This window comes from Antechinus flavipes, chromosome 1 (genome assembly GCF_016432865.1).
Source record: "Antechinus flavipes isolate AdamAnt ecotype Samford, QLD, Australia chromosome 1, AdamAnt_v2, whole genome shotgun sequence".
NCBI lineage: Eukaryota > Metazoa > Chordata > Mammalia > Dasyuromorphia > Dasyuridae > Antechinus > Antechinus flavipes.
The window spans coordinates 233,986,165-234,008,992 of NC_067398.1; the positions used below are offsets into that span (position 1 = coordinate 233,986,165).

At 33.1% G+C, this 22,828-nt stretch overlaps 1 pseudogene; it reads left to right on the top strand.

Annotated features, from left to right (window-relative positions):
• The first annotated feature begins 578 nt into the window (after positions 1-578).
• On the top strand, positions 579-1,496 carry LOC127545018 (NEDD4-binding protein 2-like 2; annotated as a pseudogene).
• The last annotated feature ends 21,332 nt before the right edge of the window (positions 1,497-22,828 follow it).

Consider the following 22,828-nt stretch of genomic DNA (forward strand, 5'->3'; position numbering starts at 1 on the left):
TCTACAGTAGGATCCATGAACATTAGCAAAATATCTAGAAATAACTATACTTGTGTTTCTGGAAATAGTAAAGATATTAGAATGGAAAGAAATCACAAGGTAGCTATCCCAGTTAGCGGAGAAGAAGTGGAATAGAGGACAAATAAAGCATTCTTAGGATCTATTTACAAAAATCCTGAGGAAAATGAATGAGATAAAAGAAAACATCACACAGAAAAAGTTGCTGGTGGACTAGAAAACAAACAGAACCTTTCTGAATATACACAATGAGTTATCTCAGTTTTAATAGAAATTCAGGAACTTGAGAGTAAAAAAGAAGATTTGGAAGGTAATTGTCATGAATTTAAACCTCAGGACAATTTAGTTTATATTATCAAAGTCATTACAATAACAATTTAAAATCTTCTGAAGAAAAGAAAGATATTTAATTTAGTACTATACATTCACCCCCTGGTGACGAGCAATATTTTAGTAATGAATCAGTTGGCTGGAACACTGAATAGGAAGTTTATGGACAAGTGAAAGTTACATTTTTTTTAAACAACCCAATTCCTTCCATTAGGCCCAAATGGCAACCAATGGAATCCTCTTTAGTTCCTCATAGCCTTTTTCCTTCTGGGTTCAATTATCATTTAAATGTTCAAAGATTTAATCCCTCTCCATCTCCACCACCAAATGTTTTCCATGGTCAAAATGTTAAATTATGTGAAATGTACAATGGATATAATATAAACAGTGGAAACACAAATTGGAATTGTCCAATATTTGATCAGACTAAAGATATTCTGATTATGAAGGGAGGAACAGTAGCATACAGGCCTCTAGAAATGACCACAATGAACAAGATGGACAAGACAGTAATGGTTTTTGTGAAACAAGAGAAGAATCTTGGGAAGACCCTTCTTTTCTTCAGATGAAGAAAACAGACAGGCTTATAAACCAGCAGTTTCAAGAGAAAAAGTTAAAGAGACCACTTATTCTTTTAAGAGGTCTGCCTGGCTCCAGTAAAATAACATTGTCTCATGTTCTGCTTGGTCATAATTGTGGGGGAATTGTCTTCAGCACTGATAATTATTTTTGATAATTATTTTTGGCATCAAAATGGGTACTTATGTAATGTTAGACAACTTGGTGATGCCCATGATTGGAACCAGAGCAGAGCAGAGAAAACTATTGATCAAGGAAGATCTCCAGTTATAATAGATAACACTAATACCCAAGCTTGGGAAACTAAACCATATGTGGAAATGGCTATAGGCAAAGAATACCAAGTGGAGTTTCACAAACCTGAAACTGGTGGAAATTTGATCCTGAGGAATTAGAAAAAAGTAAATAAACATGGGGTATCTCATGAAAAGATTGCACAGATGTTGGATCATTATGAATATAAAATGTCCATCTCTATTGCAATGAATTTAATGGAACCTCCACATAGAGACAGGGACGGGAATGCTGTCCAGACTCATGTAATCATTTTGATGTTGCAAAATGACTAATATTCTATCTTCTTTCAACCAAAATGAACTCGTGGATTACCCCTAAAAAACAAGCATTGAGATTTCCTGGAGGTTTTTAAAAAGGTTCAAGTCTAATAAAAAAGAATCATCATTACTTCACAGAGTTTATTCCCAGAAAACTGTTTAAATTTTAAGATATAAATAAAAAATAGTATACAAGTGTTAAAAAAAAAAATTGGATTACTTGGGGAGGAATTAAGGAGAAGGAAAGGAAAAAAATTTTAGAACACAAGGTTTTGCAAAGCTAAATGTTGAAAATTATCTATGCATATGTTTTGAAAATAAACAGTTTTAATCAATCAAACAATCAATAAATAAAGTTATGTTCTCTAATCTTAACTAGGTCCTTATTTTTCTCATTTTCTTTCTCCTACAGTCCCTACAGCATCTAATGCAAATCTTTCCTTCTCTCCTTGACTCACTTATACCATCCTCTTAATCCTCCTATTCAACAAAGAACTTTGTCTCACATTTTCACTGAAAAAAAAAATTAAGGCCTTCCAAAATGAACTCTCTTTTGTCTGCATTTTTATGCCTCAAGTTTCCTCAATATTATCTCCAATTTTTCGCCTCTTTTTCTGCAGTTTCAGAGGAACTTATCTTTGATAATATTAAGATCTACTACTTGTGCTATTGATCCGATATCTTCTTATTATTCCAGAAAGTTTCCCCTTTGATAATTTCCCTCTTTCCTTAAATTTCATTCTCTTATTGGCTTCTTCTCTTTTGGCTATAAACATGCCCAGATCTCCCTCATCTTTAAAAAAACAAACAAACAAACAAAAAAAAAAAAAAAACCTGTCATCACTTTGAACTGTCATCCTATATCTCTCTTCCTTTTTACAGAGTTTTTATTTTTACCTCTTATATATCTTAGTAATGTGATTAGATCAGAAGATGGATGATTATTCAGCAAAGAAGGCTGAGAGAAAGTAAGCATACAAATAATAGTCAAACAGGAAAAAGTAATGTAAAAAATAAGCCAATGGAAAGAAAATATCTGTAGGACCAGGTGATCAATAATATAATAAGCTACAGAAAAGTCAAAGAGAATGAGAACTGAGAAAATGTCATCAGATCTAGCAATTAGGAGATCATTAGTAATCTTGGAGAGAACAATTTCAGTTGACTGGTGAGATGAAATAATTGAGAAATAAGTGTTTGATAAGGAAAATTCTTTATAAAAGATTGGGAATGAAAGGGTAAAGAAATATTGAATGATGTCTGTAGTGATGGCATAGTCAAGTGAGTATGTTTTAAAACTAGAATTTAATTAGGTATGTTTGTAAACAGCTAGGAAAGATCCATAGATAAAGACTGAAGATGAGAGTGACAGCCTGATCAATAGGTCAAGCTCCTGGAAAAGAAAAGGAATTGAATGAAGGGCACAGGTAAAGAGATTGACTTGACCGAAAACAGAATCACCTCTACTTCAGAAATGAGAAAAACAGGAATGGAGAGATAAAGATATATACAGATTTCAGGTGTCTAGAATTTACAAGACTGTATAAGAAGTGTGCTAAATTTTTGTTTAGGAAGCAATAGGTCTTTTACTTTAAAGGAGAAAAAATATATATAAAACAGATGCAAAAGGCAAGACAATCACAAATATTTTTGTAATGATTTTATAATTCCCTAGGATAGAACCAGAAATGAAATCTGTGTAAATGTTGCATTTCTTTAGCTGACTGAGAAGCAGAAATTCAAACATTATTTGCTTGTGCGGGAAGTTGTATTTTTCAGTAAAATGCCATGGGACAATGATTCCTATACTGTGGTTTTCCAACACTTGGGGAGCAGGGAATTATTGCAAGGGGCTCATATCCAGTCATACATATTCCCAATCGACAAATATTCACCAAGACAATAATACATGTATGGCCAGGAGTGGGTAGGGAAATTTTAGGTTGGATCAAGGGTGGGTACGGGAAGGATTAAGAAGAGTTCCTTATGCTTGAAAACAGAGACTAATGTTATAGGGAATTAAAATATGAAGGTTATATGATACAGAACTGTTCATAAACATTCCTCTCACATTAAAAAAAAAGTCTTTAAATAGAGATTCATTAGTTGCAATTTATTGTGTTTCCTCATTTTGGTTATGCTATTTTAATCTTTACTATTAATTTATATTTTTTGTTTTATTATTGTTATCTATGTTTGTGTCAAGATAGCTCTCAGTAAAGGCACTAAAGGAAGGCTGTTAAAGCCAGAAATGTAATAGCACTTCAGAATTTTACTTTAAATATAATGATTTGGGCTTATTGATCAAGCTCACTTGTAGTTTAGTATGGAATGGTAAAAAGTGATTTGACTGGTATACTCCCAGCCACCCAGTCTATAAGTTTACTAAGGTTAATGAAGCCATCACTGGGAATCTCCTCCCTACCCCCACTACTACTTTCTTCCTTGTGGACATGGCTACAATTAAATTCCCTATATTCCTGACTTTCTTTTTTCATTCCCTATTAAGTAATTTGAAGAATTTTACCATCAGTGTGATAGCTGACCTTAAGGCCATGTTTCTCCTCATTGAAGGCATTTGACATATAGCTAAAAGCATCATGTTAAAAAAAAAAATGGAAATAAGCACACAGTCTTTTTCATCCATTGGTGACTGTGAATCGATTGGTGACTCCAATGGACAAGAGCATTTTCCATTGTCTAGAACTTGAGCAAGTATGTCATCATGAAATTGATGTACAATACTGATGAACTTTTCTGGGCAACCAAATTATACATAATTTTCCATAAGCCCTTATGACTGACTGCATCAAAAGTCTTGGTCAGAAGTACAAACATTTTCTACAGACAAAGCATTTCTCCTGGAGTTTTTGGGCAGCAAACACCATATTGACTATTCCTCGATAGTCACTTCTTCTGAAGCCACACTGCATCTCAGGTAGTTGATCTTCTTCCAAGTGTAGGATCAACTTATTAAGAAGGATTCTGGCAAAAATCTTGCCAGAGATGACTAAAACAGACTCCCCTATGGTTGTCATGGGACAAGCTATTACCTTTAACCTTTATAGAAATGGACAATGAAGGCATCCTTGAATTCCTGGGATATAACCTCCTCTTGCCATATAATCTGGAAATTTTCAGTCAGCTTTTGTATGAACAATAGATCCTTCAACTTCAACTTCAAAAGATTACAATCCAACACTAAAATGGAAGGAGTGTGTGCATGATTTTTTTGTAGTACCTTTTAAAAACCTTTTTGCAGTTGTCATCTGTTTTAACTAGCTGCCACCTTTTTATGAAATAGATTAACAATACAAAAAGCAATAAAAAGAAATGTATAATTCACAAATATGCTATCAAATAATATACTATTTTTGTGCTTCTCATAAAGTAATTGATAAAACTAATTAAGACATTACTATAAAATTTTACAATTCCAATGAGACCAACTACAGATCTGGGGTACAATATGGCCTTTACTCTTTATGTATGTGTTTTCCCCCATAAAAAGCAAAGCATTTATCTCTCATTCTTCCCATATAATTTAGCTTTATTAGCTTTCTTACTAGATTTAATTTTTTTTCCTTAAGTTTAAGATTTTAAGACCATGTAAAGAGAAAAGTGCCTAGTCATCCTTTAAAGTCAGGTTCATATTCCTCTATTAAATTTTCCTCAATTACTTTAGTCAAAAATTACTTTCCCTTACTCCAAAAACTTATTGTACATTGTTTATATTTCTCAGAAAATCACCACATTTTAAAGTTGGAAGGATCTTCAGTAGCCTAATCTAATCACAAATGGTCATCTAAGCTATAACTGAAAAAATTCTGATGATGCAGTCATTTCTAGAAGCCTATATAGGCTACTGTTTCTCCCATCATAATTCTGATGAAAAAATTTGCTAGGTTTATTAGTCAAGTAGAATTTAAGGAAGACCATGCCATTTTTTAATAGTTTTAATTGTTCAATAAATTAATAAAATGTATAAAATGCTGAGGATACAAAAAAAGGTAAAAGATAGTCCCTGCCCTTAAAAAGCATATAATCTAATAGGGGAGAAATCATTAAAAAGTTTTTCCTTATATCATGTCTAAATTGGTCTCTACAGCTTTTACCCACTGCTCTTAGATCTGCCCTTTGAGACTAGGCAAAACAAGATTAAACCCTCTATTGTGTTACAACCCTTCGAATAGTATATGTTTGTGATTTTTTCCTATAAACAACACCCCCCTCAAAAAAAAATTCTTTTCCAGATGAAACATTCTATTTCTTTTAACCAGTCCTGTTCAGTACTTATAGCTATTTGTATACAATGCATTACTTCCCCCCCCAGGTTGGGGATGATAGATTTAAAGCACTTAAGGGACATATCCTCATTTTACAGATGATGAAACTAATGACTAAAGACAGTAAATGATTTGTCCAAGATCATATGGGTAATAAGTAGCAAAGATAAGATTTAAGATCATATCCACTGAATACAAATCCATTGCTGTTTCCATTTTAGTACGTTCCTTATGAGTTCATTCAAGATAGAATGCAGTAGTGTTCACCTTTATACAAAGTGGGCTCAAGTCAGCTTTACTGCCTCACAAAAGCCAACTTTTAAATTTTTTAATGTTAGCATTTATACCTCAGAAATTTGCAAATACTACAAATTAGGGCTTGTTTTATTGGGTTTTGTTTTGTTTTGATTTGATTTATCTATACTTAAGAAAGTGATGGAGAAAAGGTTAACAAAGCAGATTATACTCAAAAATGTCAGGAGTAGGTTTTGTTTTGTTTTGTTTTGGAGAGGCAGTTGTTAAACATTTACTAACATTTCAATGCCTTTGTAACTCTTATAACCACTTACACATTGTTCAGTCATTTTAGTCATGTTCAACATTTTGTCACCCTATTTTGGGGAGATCTCTTGACAAAGATTCTGGAGTGTTTTGCCATTTCCTTCTCTAGGACCATTTTACAAATAAGGAACTGTGACAAATAGGGTTAAGTTGACTTGCCCAAGGTCACATAGCTACAAAGTGTCTGAGGCCAGAATGGAACTCACAAAGATGAGTCTGATCTCTTCATGACCTAGCTGTCTTATGTTGTAGGAAATCTATAAAAACTAATGAAATGAAGGAATAAATGAACAAATGAAAAAAGGAACAGTTTATCCATGAGAAATACAGTGAGCTTGAATTATCCTTTCAAGGATCAAGAACTGGAGTAAATTCTTTTTAGCATATGCAATAATTTTTTTTTGTTTTTTTAGCATATGAACAATAAATAAATAGCATTTGCTTCTTTCTCTCTCTCTTCTATTAATGGTGCTTTTTAATATATTAACATCCCCATCAGAAGAATGGGCAAGGATAGATGAATTCTAATAAACCACTATCTCCTGTTAGTTTTTAAGTATTTGAATAGCATAGTTTTTTTCTTTTAAAAAAATTTTAAACATTTTTCTAATTACATGTAAAAATAATTTTAGCATTCACTAAAAAATTTTAATTTCAAATTCTGTTCTCTTCCTTTTCATTGAGCAGGCAAGCAATTTGACATAGGTTATAAATATGCAAATAATAAAGATTTAATAGAGAAATGTAACATTGAACTAAATAAGGCTTTTTTAAAAGTTATCTGAGAATTTCACAAATCTTAGGCATCTCTATGGTTGTACCTAGATAAGATGAGACAAATGGGGGAAAGAGCATGCTGCCACTTCTTTCATCTGAAACCCACATCTTCAACACACATCCTCTTTGATAGAGGACAACTAGTTCAATTCCCCTTATTTACAGGTGAGGGGGCCCAGGGAAATTAAAGTCACACATGTGATGAGTGTCAAAGTGGAATTTAAACCCATCCACAGTGTTTTTTCAACTATACTGCACACTGGCAAAGAGCAATTGAAGTTAAAAATATCAAATAGATTCAAAGTCTGTGTATATACTTTTCATTTAAAGAAAACTGGTAAAGTTGATGTAAATCTTTGGTTTTAACTTCTATTTTTCTAATGAGGAAATGCTGATAATGAATGGATCATTGGCATAGAAATAAAATACCACTTTGAAAGACCTGGGTTCTGTTACTACTTCTAACACATACTAACTATAAGCCCTTGAGCAATTCATTTAAACTCTGTATCTCAGGCAACTCTCCAAGACTATAACTTCTAAATAAGTAGTGGAACTCTATCACTAGAAAGAGTTTCAATATAGGGAGTGCTATACTAAAATGAAATCACAAGTCCACATAAAACATTCTTAATAAGGGCTATAAAAATATTCAATATTTTTGGATTCAAAACCTATTCAAGACAAAGTTCTTAGTCAAAAGTGTCACAATCTCATGTGTCTCATGTAAGAAAAGAAGCAAAGAGGGAGAAAACTTGTGGTCAAATTGACATTATAAAGCAAGCAATTAGGTCAATGTAGAAAGAAATGAGATTAGAGGAAGTACTTAAAAGAGAAAAAATGTATCTGGTACACAGAAATTAAATTATTTCCAACAAAATTAAAGAATAGATATTCACTAAGCTTTTCAGTAGATCATCAAAAAGACAGCTAAAAATAAGAAAATTAAATATTAAAGTTGTATATTATTGCATCAGTCCCTTTATTATGTCATGCTGTTTTTGTTAAATCAGTAGTCTATCAGAACATATACCCTAATTGCTTCCAAGAATGTTCATATAACAGTTAACTGTATAGTATACTGTAATACCCTGCTAAAATATACTTGAATGCAAAATTTAAAATAACTAGAAGAAATAGCATTTTTATACAAATCTAGCACTGCTGTTTTCAGTTCATAAAACACCAATTTGGTAGTATATATCTATATATTATTCGAGAAAGAAATGGCAAACCATTCCAGTATCTTTGCCAAGAAAAACTCATGGATAGTATGGTCTATAGGGTCACAAAGAGTTAGACATGATTGAATGACTAAATAACAACAAGATCTACACAAAAATGGGAACATAAGAATAATGGAAATATAAATTGTTGTCTATGCATTTTCTACATAGTACAAAGGAATGGTTGGGACATCTGAGTGGTACACTAAATAGAGCACCAGCCCTGAGTGCTCATGAGAACCTGAGTTCAAATTTAGCCTCTGATACTTGACATGACCCTGGGCAGGTTACTTAAACTGTCTTACCAGGAAAAAAAATGATTAAAAGTTGCCTGTATTTTGTATACTTTATTTGTGATGCTGCCACTAGAGAAATCCACTCTGGAAAAATCTAACAGAGCATTTTGATTCTTTAGAGTGTGTCAAAGTCTACAGAAAACCTAATAGACTGAGGAGGGACAAAGATAGAGAATAGGATTTTTGTGTTTGTGATTTCAAGGCTTCTATTTTCTTTACCACAGGTCAGTAAACAGTAATCCTGATAAGCAGATGTTCAGTCTTGTGGGGAAGAGATCAGAATTCAGGTTCCAGCTAAGTGGATTTCCTTAAGAGTATGCCCCTCAGAAAAGATGACTATCTCTAGGATCACTCTATAGTTGAAGTATTAAAGAAAACTGTTCTGCCTGACCGTGTTAGGTAGAGTGTGTGTATTCCTCAGACAGTGGGAGTTAATAGGAATATAAAAGATCTGTGCAGCAATATCACAAAGTTGTCTTTAATTTGAAGAAAATGTTGTGAGAATAATGAACATTTTATTATTTATGTTGTCTCTCTTTGTTCATGCCCCAATATTGCATCTTACATATATTACGTGGTAGAGGAAAGACATATCTGTTATCTGTGTTGTATATTGTACATTTTTTAAAGCCATTATCTATATTTTGTGGAGATCCTAAACATGGGTTATACCTAAGTTTTGTCTTAACAGTTTCTCTAGTTTTACTACAAGATAGGGGCAGAATCGAAGATAGAGAAAATTGATCCTTTGATAGAGGCAGAAAGGTCAGACTCTCAGGATTGATCAGAATCAGATCAGAATCAATCAGAACCATGTAAGACCATCTTTGTAAGGGATCCCTGGACTTGGAGTGACAACTCTATAAATCATTTAGTACAACAGTCTGGTTCTAACATACAGAGGAACATGCTGTAGCTGTTCATCTTTCCTAACTCCTACCCATTCTGGAATAAGTTACAAGTTGCATTATCATCGATTAAAAACAATGTAAGTAGTGACAAAAAAGATGGCATATGGGATATTATTTCTCACATGATTTGTAGACTATCCAATGACAGTCTGTTTCTAGTACATGTATGAGGAAGCTAGTGTCAGATGTTGTTTAAAAAATACTACTACTAACATGGAGATTAGAATGATAGGAAAAAGTTCATATTCCATAATTTTTTTCTTGGAAAACTGAGTCACAAAGGATCCTTTTCATTCTATGCAATTGAATTTTATGGGTTCATATTTTAACTACTCAACAGCACAGTAGTCAGAGGGAGACTTTTTGTTCCTCTTTTTCAGCAGATGTTGAGGAAGGAAAATGATTCATCCTTAGAGACCATAAAAATGTGCATGTTCCACAGTTTAGTGTTTTATTTTTTTTAACAAAATTCTCCTGAATGTTCTCAATTATTCTGAAATTTTTAAAACATATCCCGGATTAAAGCAAACATAGCATTTAATTATTTTGTGCTCTAGGAAGAACATTGTATTTGAAGTTATAAGACTTGCGTTTGAAACGTAGCTCTGCTTTTAACTAAAAGTATGACTTTGTACAAGTCACTTTTTTTGAACCTATTTAATTTTTTTAAAATTTGTGCTAATTAACTCAGAGAATAAAGTAACTAAATAAATGTAAAAATTATTTGTAATCATAGAGCATCAAGTAAAAGAAACTTTTATTTTTTACCATTATTACTTTGCCCCAATATAATTTCTCAAAGAAGTCACAACTTTAGCCTTGGCAATTGAGACAATTAAATCCCAGGACAACTTTACCAGCTTTCAGGGAAAACCAGCTTAAGTCATGTTATAGGGAAAAGGAAGATCTCTGATCCTAACACATCTTCTTTTCATCACACCATTACCTTTACTGAGAATGCTCTCTCTATTCAAAAAGTAGGTTTCAATTGCAAACAGATGGAGTCAGTGACCTTTTAAGATCCCTTCTACGATTGTTAGTTTTTCAATTTAGACACCTCTCTGAAAAGTAAGGATGGGATTATAACTTGGAGTTAGAAGAGATGACATAGACCATGTAGTCCCACCTCTTCACAATAAACAAGGACTTGCCTAAAATCCCATAGAAAATAAAAGGCAGATCTTCATCCAGAAAGAGGACTGTCATTCCTGAATGTAGATCACAACATAGTATTTTTATCTTTTTGTTGTTGTTGTTTGCTTGTTTTTTGTTTTCTTTCTCATTTTTTTCCTTTTTGATCTGATTTTTCTTGTGCAGCATGATAAATGTGGAAATATGTACCAAAGACTGTACATGTTTAACATATATGGGATCACTTGCTGTCTAGGGGAAGGGGTAGAGGAGAAGGGAGGGAAAAAATTGGAATGCAAGGTTTTGCAAGGGTGAATCTTTGCATATATTTTGAAAATAAAAAGCTATTATTAAAAAAAAAAAAGAAAGAAAGAAAGAAAGAAAAGGCAGAGGCATGATTTGAGCCCAGGTCATCTTAATTTAAATCCAATGTTCTTTCCAATATACCACTCTGCTTCCCAACTTTACAAACCTATTTTATCCTGGACTAAATCTAAAGAGAATAATAAGAATAATAATGAATCTAAGTTGGGTATACTGAATAATAAGAATAATAATGAATCTAAGTTGGGTATACTATTATAATAGTACACAATATGGTTCACTATTAGTATGAAATACAATACATTAAATGAATGTATATAGTTGTATACACAATATAATATACATAATGAGTATTTTTGGATACACTAATAATATACACTATTATAATATTGTAGATTCTTCATTGTCACTTTTATTATTCTCCTTCTGGAGTACATGACTATTCAGGAGGATTAGCACCTCTGGTATGAGATCTGCTGAGCCTTTTTCAGGGTTACTCATTCACTTTTGGTGAACAATAATTCATTCTACTCTTAACTATTTATCTAAGAAGCTGTAGCAACACAGTAACCACAATTCAGTAAAATCATCTCAAGCAAACAGGCTAAATTATATTGAGTGTAACCAATAAGCCTCAAACCTGTTGGTGAGTTAGGGGAGTGTCTATCCCCAAGCACATGAAAACTTTCCTTATTGAAAAGAGTAGATGAAAACAATTTGTTGCAACAGCTATAAAAATGGCCGAGGCAGACATTGTGTAGTGCTTACAGCTTGGTCAGGAAAAAGTTAAGGTAATCGAATGCATCCCAGGGCATCACTACTCTTGATTTTTGTCCTGCCACTGGACTGATAACTCAAGAAGTCAGAGTGAGGCTAAAGGCTTTGTGCAACTCTGCCTCACTTAAATCCAATTCAGGCACAAGCCAAAACATTATCTGATTATATGTAATATCACTGGTCCTCTTCAAAAAAAAAAAAAAAAAAAAAAAAACAAAACAAAACAAAACAAAACTACAACTTGCCTGCTACTTCGGAAAACAAAATTGGGAGAGATAGACAGAAAAGGTGGTTCCTTAGTCCTATATCTTCTTCCTCCAATCATAAGGGCCTACTCTCCTACCAAAAAAATTAAGAACTGGGACCCAAACACTATCAGATACCAGATAGACTAGATTACAATCAACATGTAATTTACTAAGCACAGAATATCACCATAAATCTTCTGAAATCAAATGCTCCATGCCTTGAAGTCATTTCCCCATGGAACAAAATCCATCTGTAATCTTTTAATATTATCTATTTACTTGTGCTAATGATTGTGGAGGAGAGAAATTCTATCTTTTGAAGAAATAAGGAGAAGGGCAACTGGATGGTGCCAATAAATAGAATTCTGACCCTAAAGTCAAGAGTACCTAAATTCAAATCTGGCTGTTTGACCCTGGGCAAGCCACTTAACCCCAATTACCTCATAACAACAAAAAGAAATAAGAGAGATGTTAGATAAATAAGAAATATCACTCTCAAGCAATCAATTAACATGCACTTAATTGTTTAACATATAAAAAACCATAGTGATGAGTACTGAAAATACAAAGACCAAGTTTACATTCTATCAGGATTTATTGAGAGATTTGTATAAGTATACTCATTGAGTACAGAAGGAAGCTAAATATGAATAAACCAAAGAATTGAAAGGAAGTTGATAATCCCATTTTTTGGTGGACAGCATTGATTGAAAGTGAATTTATATAGGTTTTGCCTTATTTCTCTATAGAATTTATTATTTTCAATAAATTGAAAAAATTTGAATGCCTCTCATGTTCAAGGAACTGTACTAAGTTTTATGAAAGAATGTCAGTACACTTCTTTTTTTTCTTTTGTAAAAGGACAACTCCCTTGTATAGTGTTCTTTGACTGAGAAGGTAACAAGAAAAAGAAATTCCTTAAAGGTTAGTATTATGTCTAATTCTTAATTTTTAAATGGCTTGTCCACGGTCACACAGGAAGTGTTAAGTGTCTGAGGTCAAATTTGAACTCAGATCCTCCTGACTTCAGAGCTGGTGCTCTATTTACTGCACCAACTAGCTGCCCCCATGTCTAATTCTTTTTTATATCCAGAGGAGTGCTAGAGCCAGCTCAAACTGGCTCATGAGAGTCAATTGTCCCACTTTCAGAGTGAGCCTTTACATTCAAAAAATCCATAAACTCTACAAATTAAAGTTTGATTTATTATTTTGTTGGTTTCTAGCTTAAGAAAATGATGAAGAAAATATTGATAATGCAGATTAAACTTTAAAGTGTGTCATGAGTACATTTTGTTTTTTTAGTCAATCAGTAGTTCAACATTTAGCAGCACACCACTAACTGAGAAAACCTAACACAATACCTTGCACATAACAGGCATTCAATAAATACTGCATTGAATTGAACCTGGTAATAAGAATTCGTTTTCTGGTTCCTGCAGTGGCAATTCAAAACATAGTCTACTATAAACACTCTTCACCCTCCACATCAACTGCTTTTATTCCCATGGTAGCCCATTCATAATTTGACATATTATAACATTTATATAAATCATATGATTCCAGCACTATTAAGAATAAGAATTTTTAAAAAAAGAATGAAAAAACATTTGTTGAATATGTACTATGTGCCAGGTACGATGCTAAACACAGAGGCTGCACACACACATACCAAAAAAAAAAAAAAAATACATATAGGAAGTGACCTAAGCAAGAAGTTTTGTTCTGAGGAGGTGAATAACTAGGTAGAAGACTAAATAGAATAATATATATCTGAAGTATATCTAGATACAGCCAGTAGATATAAGGGGTTAAGTGGACAAGTTTATACATTACCCAATCACCATTTAACTGAATTGGATTCTAGGGTAAGAGCTATAAGAATTAGTGGTAGATTGACTTCTCCAAGAAATAGGAAATGGATGCAGTTAAAAAAAATTATAGATATCTAGATCTAAAGTCTGGAGTATAGCGTGTTGATACATGTGGTAAAAAGCAGATCATGGGATTTGCCTCAAGAAGCAAATGGTAACATAACGTAGGTAGATGTTTTCTTATATTTCTACAGGGGCTCCATGCTATTGCCAATTGGATAATACTGTTTATATATCTCCCAACCCTTATTTGATTCAGTCTACACATATCAACAACCACAATAGCAGCAATAATTTATATTTGTATAATAATTTAAGATTGACAAAATTCTTTCCTCATAACAATTCTGGTGGGTAGATAGATAAGGAAAATAATAATGATCATTCAAAATTAACCAGATTCTCATCTCTTAATGACATGTAGCATTTATATAGCAATATGATGTTGGGTACTATGTTAAGTGTCTTATATATATTATATCATTTGAGTAACAACCCTGGAAGGTGATTATTTTTAACCCCATTTTATACACAAAGAAACTGAGGCAAACAAAAATTACATGACTTTCTTCAGTAAGTTTCTGAGGTCAGAGTTGAACTCAGATCTTTCTGACTCTGGTGAGGCATTTTATCCACTTTTCCACTCCATTACTTTTTAGGATTGGTTTAAGTGTGATTTATTCGGAATTTAGGCTAAGGTTCACAAGTATAAAAGGATAAGTTATTAGAAAATTCACTTATCATAATCTTGTTAATACTTATTCCTTGACTATAATAATTTCTTTGTTTGAACCAAGTCAATATTACTTTTTGATAAGAGAGAATGGGCTTGAATATTATAAGTGAACTGCATTTAATATTTCCTTAGAGGTATCAGTTTCACTCAACATTTTCACATGATGAAAGTGATTTTTGGAAGATACATTTTAGTTATGTTAACAAAGGGCTGTCTTTTATAATGCATAACAAATAGGACTCTAATATATTTGCATGAATTAGTTTCTATTTGTAATATCAATACCAAAATCAAACATTAAGATTCTTAAACCTTCTAAATAAAAGATGTTATAATCTCATAAAAAATTGACAAAGTTTTCTGAAATCATTTTCTCTGGATATGGGTGAAGTATGAATTCACTCAGTCAACAGAGATGTAGTATGGAATAGAAAGAGTGGGAATAAAGGTTCATTTCTGACTGCCTCTACCTAGCTCTGGGAGAGGAAAAACTTACAGGAAACAAATGTTACTTTTACATATTAGAATAGAAAGGTCTTTAAAAAGTGTTACCAAAATAGAGGTTACTATGGGATTTGTGAGTCCAAGGGATATTAAAACTAATGTTGCAGTCAGCAATCTTTTGCAAAATGGTCACTCACATAGGCTTGAATTTGTTATAAATCTAGCTTCAGAGTGACAGCATTTCTTCTGATGAATCATTAGCTTATTAAACCACTGTGATTCAATTCAACTAATAAACATGCTATTTAGTTATTTTTCTATTATTTAATTCATATTATCCATACCTATTAAACAATGTTTTTCAATTTTTATTTTTATCACGTCTCAAGAAAAATCTGATAGCCAAGGCTCTTTATTATCTATGATCATACTTCAAATACACACACACACACACACACATACACACACATTTTCTGATCATTTCAAATTCCATTGTATCTACTTAGAATGTCTTCCTTTTTTCCTTTCTTTTCCATTTTGTTCACAGTTGAACAAAATATTTTAGGCCATATATTCTGAGAACCTGCTCTTTCAAAACCTGACTCAAAGCTACTTTTTCCCAAGGAAATCTTCCTGGTTAACCCCAAAATCTGTTTATTTCTTTAATTTATATCATTTCACCTCTTATGATAAAATAAACATAACTACATGTAAATCTGTATTATAAAACATTTGATACTGATAAAAAAAAACAGAAAACTACATAGGGAAAGACTAGATTGGCAAGATTCAGAAGTAATCAAAGAGTGCCCACTGTTTAATATGCCCAAGAACAAACTCCCGAGAACAGGATTTCTCTCAGTGCTGTCAGATCTTTTGGAAAAACCAAAAAGCAGTTTAACAAAAAATCTTTTTAGATCAACATTTTGCAACATATAGCATAATTACCACCAAATGGATGGAACAATTTATGAAAGATTACAAAAATAAATTAGAGGAGAACAAAATTTAGTATCTTTAACAACTATGGCTAGGGAAAAGTACCTAATTAAATAAGAAATAAAATAAAATAGTGTCAGTTATATAAAATGTAAAAAGTTTATTTAAAAATCAATGGATAAAATAAGAAGGTGAACTATTAAGTGAGAAAATCTTTCTTTCAAATATCTATGATGAAAATCTCACATTTAACATGTAGAGTTAATATACAAATTTATGATAGCTAACATTTACATAATAGTTTAGTTCTTGCAAAGAACGTTACAAATTTTATCTCCTTTTCTTCATAACCACCATGGGAGACAGGTGCTATTAATATTGCCATTTACAGATGGGGAACCTCAGGAAGACAAGGTAAGTGATTTGTCCAAGGTTAAATAGCTAGCAAGAGTTAGGACTTGAACACAGATCTTCCTGAGTTTATCATTCATAATAGCATTTACAGTACAAATGCCATTGTACGGCCTCCATCTATGATTACCCAAAGCACGTGTTGAGGCCCCCATTGCAGGCTCCATAGTCTTAGCAGCTATTCTACTAAAATTAGGAAGCTATGGCTGAATGGAAATTCTGAATGGAAATATAGAGAAGATGCCCTTTTCATAATGAGTCAACATGTGTTCTGTCATCATATATTGCTTCAATTTCTCTTGTGTTTACTCGTTGTTGAACCCATCATATATTGCTTCAATTTCTCTTGTGTTTACTCGTTGTTGAACCTAAATTCTTAGGTGTATTTAGGTCCAGGAAAACAATGGTCAGGTAAACTGAAAGCTCCATCGGAGCCTTCAGAGTTTCCACCTACAACCAGGGTCATTAGCAGTGACACTGAAGTCAATAAAACCTTGACAAAGGTAAAAATACAGCATGCTTTCGTTTTGTTATTAATGCTACAGCTCATTAGGAAATTACTTTTCTAAATGATAAGTGTTATCAGTTCAGATGTAGTAGCAGATAGAGACTTGTGAGTATCTTTGAAAAAACACTAACCCCTCAGAGTCTAAGATAACTGAAAAGAAACATTCAGAAAGATGCAATTGGTCAGTACAAATGGAGATGGAATACTGATCATTCTATTGATAAAGATAAAAATAAGACTGTAACAGGGCCTGTTTGCAAGAATCTTACACTCTGAGTAGTTAATAATTTTTTATTAGAAAACAAAGAGGCAAATCTTTTATATTCTTTGATTTTGTTTATCATAGGTTTTATAAGACTTGGGTTCAGAAAGGTAATGGGTATAATCTACTACAACTTTTTTTTATAAAGTTAAATCAGAAGGGGGGGGATTAACATTGATATAACACCACTCTGTGGGTTTTATATGAAACAATTCAGTCCAGAATTTTATGTTTATATGAAGAAATGAAGCCTATAGTTATTGGTTCAGTGTCATCCAAGGAACAGTAGATTGTGAGCCACAAGAAGGATGTGATCCCATTTTTTTTTTTGACACTTATTAACTCATATTATCTTGGGCAAATCACTTAACTCTATTGCTTCAGTTTCCTCATTGGAGAATGAACTGGAGAAGGAAATAGCAAGCCTTCCCATTTCTTTGCTAAGAAAACCCCAAATGGGATCAGAAAGAGTTAAATACAACTGAACAATCACAGAGAAAACAAGAACTTGGTGCTAGACTGATTTTTATCTGATAATGATCATAGAAACTTGGAACTGTAAAGAATCTTGGAAACTTCAATGCACTCGTATCATTTTATAATGGAGCAAATTGAGGTCCATTGTAATAATAATAATTATTATTATTATTACATAATAATAATTATTATAAGAACTGGAACCAAAGCCCCAAGCTCCTACCAGTATTTTGGGAAAAATTGCTTTAGATTTTTAAGATTTTGGAAAGGTATCCAGCAAAAAAAAAGTTTATGCTGGACACCTTTCCACAAGAAGTCGATGTTATAAGTAACTATTTCAGAATATTTTTATAATTCTATTCTCAATTTATTAGCACATAGCAAAGTCTAATAATATTATACAATTCTATGGATTTCTGTGCTTATGAGAAGGCATAGATGAAAGTCCATACGGATGGGCAGATATAGATGAATTGTAAATTGTACTGTTAGTGTACTGGAAGTGAACTTCCAAATATATGAGTTCACTGAACAATTTGGGTATTTTGGCACAATTGTATGAGGTTTTAAAATTTTTAAAGTACTTTTGCATTCTGAAATAAGCAAGGTAAGTTTTATAGATAAGGAAACTGAGGTTCAGAGACAATATGTGACTTGCTCCAAAATAACATAACTTAAAAATAGTAGACCTAAGAGTGGAGCCTTTTTTTTTTTTTTTTTTGATTCCTCATCTTATATTGAAGAGAAGCAAAATCAGCTGGGTCATCTAATCAAGAGACATTTATTGAGCAACAACTATTTACAAAATTTCACACATTTAATGCTAGAGTCTAGTCTCTAATTCAATTCCTCATTTTCTTTTAAAAATAAAATTCCTTTTTTGTTATGATTCTTACAAATGTCAAGAAACATCTATATTTCCATATACAAAGAAAATCATGCAAAAAAGATTTTATGTGAAACTATAAAGCTCTCATAGTTTAGAGTTTATAATATATGCTAAATTTATCATGATGGTACCAACATTGCCCTGCTTGTCTATGTCCCTTTTTGAATTTTTTTCTTTTCTCTTCTGTGTATTTTTTTTTACTACCTTCATCAATATTTTTTCTTTTTTTTTTACAACATTATTACTTAGTATCTATTTATTTCCCGCATTTCTTTTCCTCCCAATTACTTTGAACCCTACGATTATAGGAGTTAGAGGAAATATCCTATTTCTTGAAAAGAGGAAAAATATAGACAGTCTTTTTTTACCAGAAATCAAACCATTTCCAATAGCTAAGGATTCCTTGGTGCTCTAAGCTCTTCCTTGGAAGGAGTTGCCTAGTGACCACTGTGTACTGTGTTGGCATTAATTTGAATGGGTTCCATCATTCCAGATGACAATGATAAAATACAACACTGGCCCTACCTTTGCTATTGCCCATGTCAGTGTTCCCACTTCTGGAGTTAAATGTCATTGCCCATTCTACTACTATTAGGGTAACCTTATTCAATGCCACTGAAGTCCATGTTACTACCTAACCGCAGCATAGTACTTGCCTGCTACTGGTGGGACCTTGGTGCTGTTTATTCCACTGATGCTGACACTACCTCCTTCCACATCTCTGAACTACCTCATCACCTGCCTCTTTCACCAGACCTCTTTCCATGCACTGACATTGTGTCTGGACTCATTCAGTAATGGTGAATCATAGTCCCAACACCTTATATTTTTTGATTTCTAGTGATATAAAGCTCCTGCCTAAATATGAACAAATCCCTTTCCCCAACTTCAGCTGACTGATTTATTATTCTTAGGTACTTCAACCTAACCCTCATGATGTCTTCTTTTAGATCTGTCTCTACTTTCTATTGCACTCTCTGGAATATCTACTCTATAATAACAAACTTCTTTTCAAATTAAATCTCTTTATTATTCCTTCCATTTTCTGGCAGTCACTAAATCCTGGCTTCCAGCATTGTTTCTAAATCCACCCTTTCCAGAACTCACTATAAATTTTCTTATATCCTGAAATCCTGTTCAAGATGAGGTCAGAATATTTCTTATTTATCATTGCCACTTCCAGACTCACCTTTTCCCTATCAATCAACAAACATTTGTTGCCCCATCAAAAACCATTTGTTAAGGGTTTATTATATGCCAGGCACTGTACAAAGTGCAAGGGATACAAAAAAGTGATAAAAACAATTAAGGTCTTCAAGGCATTCACATTCTATTGGGGGAGACAATATATAAACAAATATGTACAAAAAGATGCACAGGATAAATTAGAGGCAACTTCAGAAGGAAGTCTCTGGTATTAATGGGGATCACGAAAGTTTTCTTAGGAATGTGGGGTTTTTAGTTGGGACTTGAAGGAATCCAGAGAAGCCAAGAGGTAGAGACAAGGATGGAAAAGTTTCCAGGTATATGGCTAGTCAATAAAAATGTACAAAGTTGAGAGATGGAGTGTCATGAATGAGGAATACTAAAGAGGCCAGCGTCACAATCTCACAGAATGTGGATGAAAGAAAAGTATATAAAGACTGGAAACATAATAGGGAGTCAACTATTCCCTTTTTCTAGAAATTCAGGATACTCATTCTTGGCTTAATGGTGAGTTTTGGGGAAAGTGGATTTGAGGTACCTCTCCCACCCAGAGGAGATGAATAGCATTTCACCACCTTTGCTCAATACCAGAGAAGGGAAAAGTACCAAATCATCCAATGAGTGTCTTTTGTAAGCCTTGTCAAGTCTGATTCATCAAGCAGTTGAAAAACCAAATCAAAAAAAGGCTTTTATTATTTGATTTAACAATCAATAATTGGATTATTAAGAGGTTCAGAAACCATCAAAATAGTGGCAGAAATTCTCAGTTGAAGAATAGAGTCCTTTGCATTGCATGTCAATGAAACGAAATCTCAACACCAGAAAAATCTATCACCCTAACATCACTAATGACATGACATTAACATTTAAATATTAAAAACTTTCTATCATGAACACTAATTAAAGTAGGGGTACAAAGTAGCACCAAATATTCTTCTGGTCAGCTTTGATTTTAGTTATATTCTTCTAAGACTCTCAGAAAATTATCAGTGTATAAAAGATTGAAAAATGTCCCCTGACATGAAATTTAATAGAAGCTGAATCAGACTGAATAGGATACTAGGAGTTAGTGTCACTAGAATGTCAGTAGACCCAAATCTTAGCAGTGTCCTGATTTACACAGGGGGGGAAGGGGGGGAGGTTAAGGGGGATGGGAGGGAACTATTCAGAAAATCATTTGTGGGATGTGGGTCTTGAACCTAGTTCTAGCTCTCTGGATCCAAAGACAGCTAGCCATGGCCTTTGCCTGTCCAAAGTCAACTCTCAGACTCCCATTTATGGTTTTCACTTTGAAACCAAAGTAGTTTCTTTTCACTGAGAATTGTCTCCCAGGAATGAATTGCTCATACCTCATTTGTTTTTGGTTTTTTTTGGCTGAGACAATTGGGGTTAAGTGATTTGCCCAGAGTCACACAGCTAGGAAGTGTTAAGTTTCTGAGGCTAAATTTGATCTCAGGTCCTCCTGACTTCAGAGCTAGTGCTTAATCCACTGCACCACCTAGTTGCTCCTCATACCTCATCTTTGAGAACATTAGACAGAAGCGAAAAATTGTAAAATGCCAAATAATGATATATATGTATATATGTATATATATATATATATATATATATATATGTACACACACAAAAAACATTTCCAGTACAATCCTGGCTTGACTTTCACACCAAAGAAAAAAGAGTATCTCAAAATCATCCCATTTTTGGTTCCAAGTATTTTAAAGCCTTTTTCCAAAAAGAGTCATTTACTCTTGGGATTCATAGAAAGTAACTAACAAAGAGGACTGATCAAATATTCTTATTCAAAGGGCCTATTCACATTTACATACACATATTCACAATACAATTTACATATTCTTCCTTAATCACATTTCCAGTTAGTGGCAACATTCTTTGAATTGAGTAATTTGTGAAAAAATAACTGCTGCTGCCCAAGGAGAAAAGCAGATTACATGTATAAAACTTACAAATGTAAGAGATTTAATGAAGGCTATTCTTGTAGCCAGTACAAATTTCCAAGCAGTATGAAGATGGAGTGTTCCATACTTATGCCTTGAGATCTGGGAAACTAAGACCCTAGCCCTAGACCTTTTTTTGTTACAGTTCTAGAGAAACTGATCTCATTGAAAAGGCTGCACAACTTACAGTATTTGTTATTAAAATGATCTGATAACAGCTAAGTCACCATGACTGATAACTAAACCTTCACTAACTCCTGATTTTGTACTTCCTTCTCCATCATTGTACTACTCCAATATTTATCTTTTAACTCTGCAACCCCCAATTTTTCCTCTGATTCTTCTACCCAGTTGTAAGATTATAAACTGGTCAGACATGTTCCACTTAGTTAGTAAGACTTGGTAGTACATCCATAATCTAATTCTTCCTTTGCATACATGAATAATAATAATAATAATTAAGCTAGCACTCAGGTAGCACTTTCAGGCTGCAAAATGCTTTATGTATGTAATGTTGCCTCATTTGGTCCTCACAACAATCCTATGAAGTAAATGCTGTTATTATTCCCATTTTTTGGAAGAGGAAATTGAGGATAAGCAAAGTTAAATGACTTGTCCACATATTTACTGAGTATCTGAGGCAAAATTTGAATGTAGATTTTCCTAGCTTTAAGTCCACAACCCTACCATATCATCTCATTACTAAATAAAAGTAATAAAAATGCCTTGGCTAAAATGAGAATACTGAATTATTTCTTTGACAATTTTATCTCTGAGTCAGAAGCAAGACTGCTTTCTGCCTCTGGGAAGCTTGGCCAGTAGATTGTTCTAGATCAGGTCTAACTCGGGATAGTTTAGTGGCTCAGGTTCAGTACTAAAACACACTAAAACAATTGTGGATCATAAACTATTTAACAGAGAAATTTACCCAACCATAAAAAAGGATCAATAAGGATATAACATTAATTCAAGAAGGCAAGGATCCCACCTGTCTCTGAATCTATCACAGAGGCAATGCCCAATCAGAGAAGAAAGATGATTCTCACAGTAGTGGGATTTCTGTCAAGCATGAGGAATCCTGATTCCTCATAGATTGGTCTTTTTATATGTCA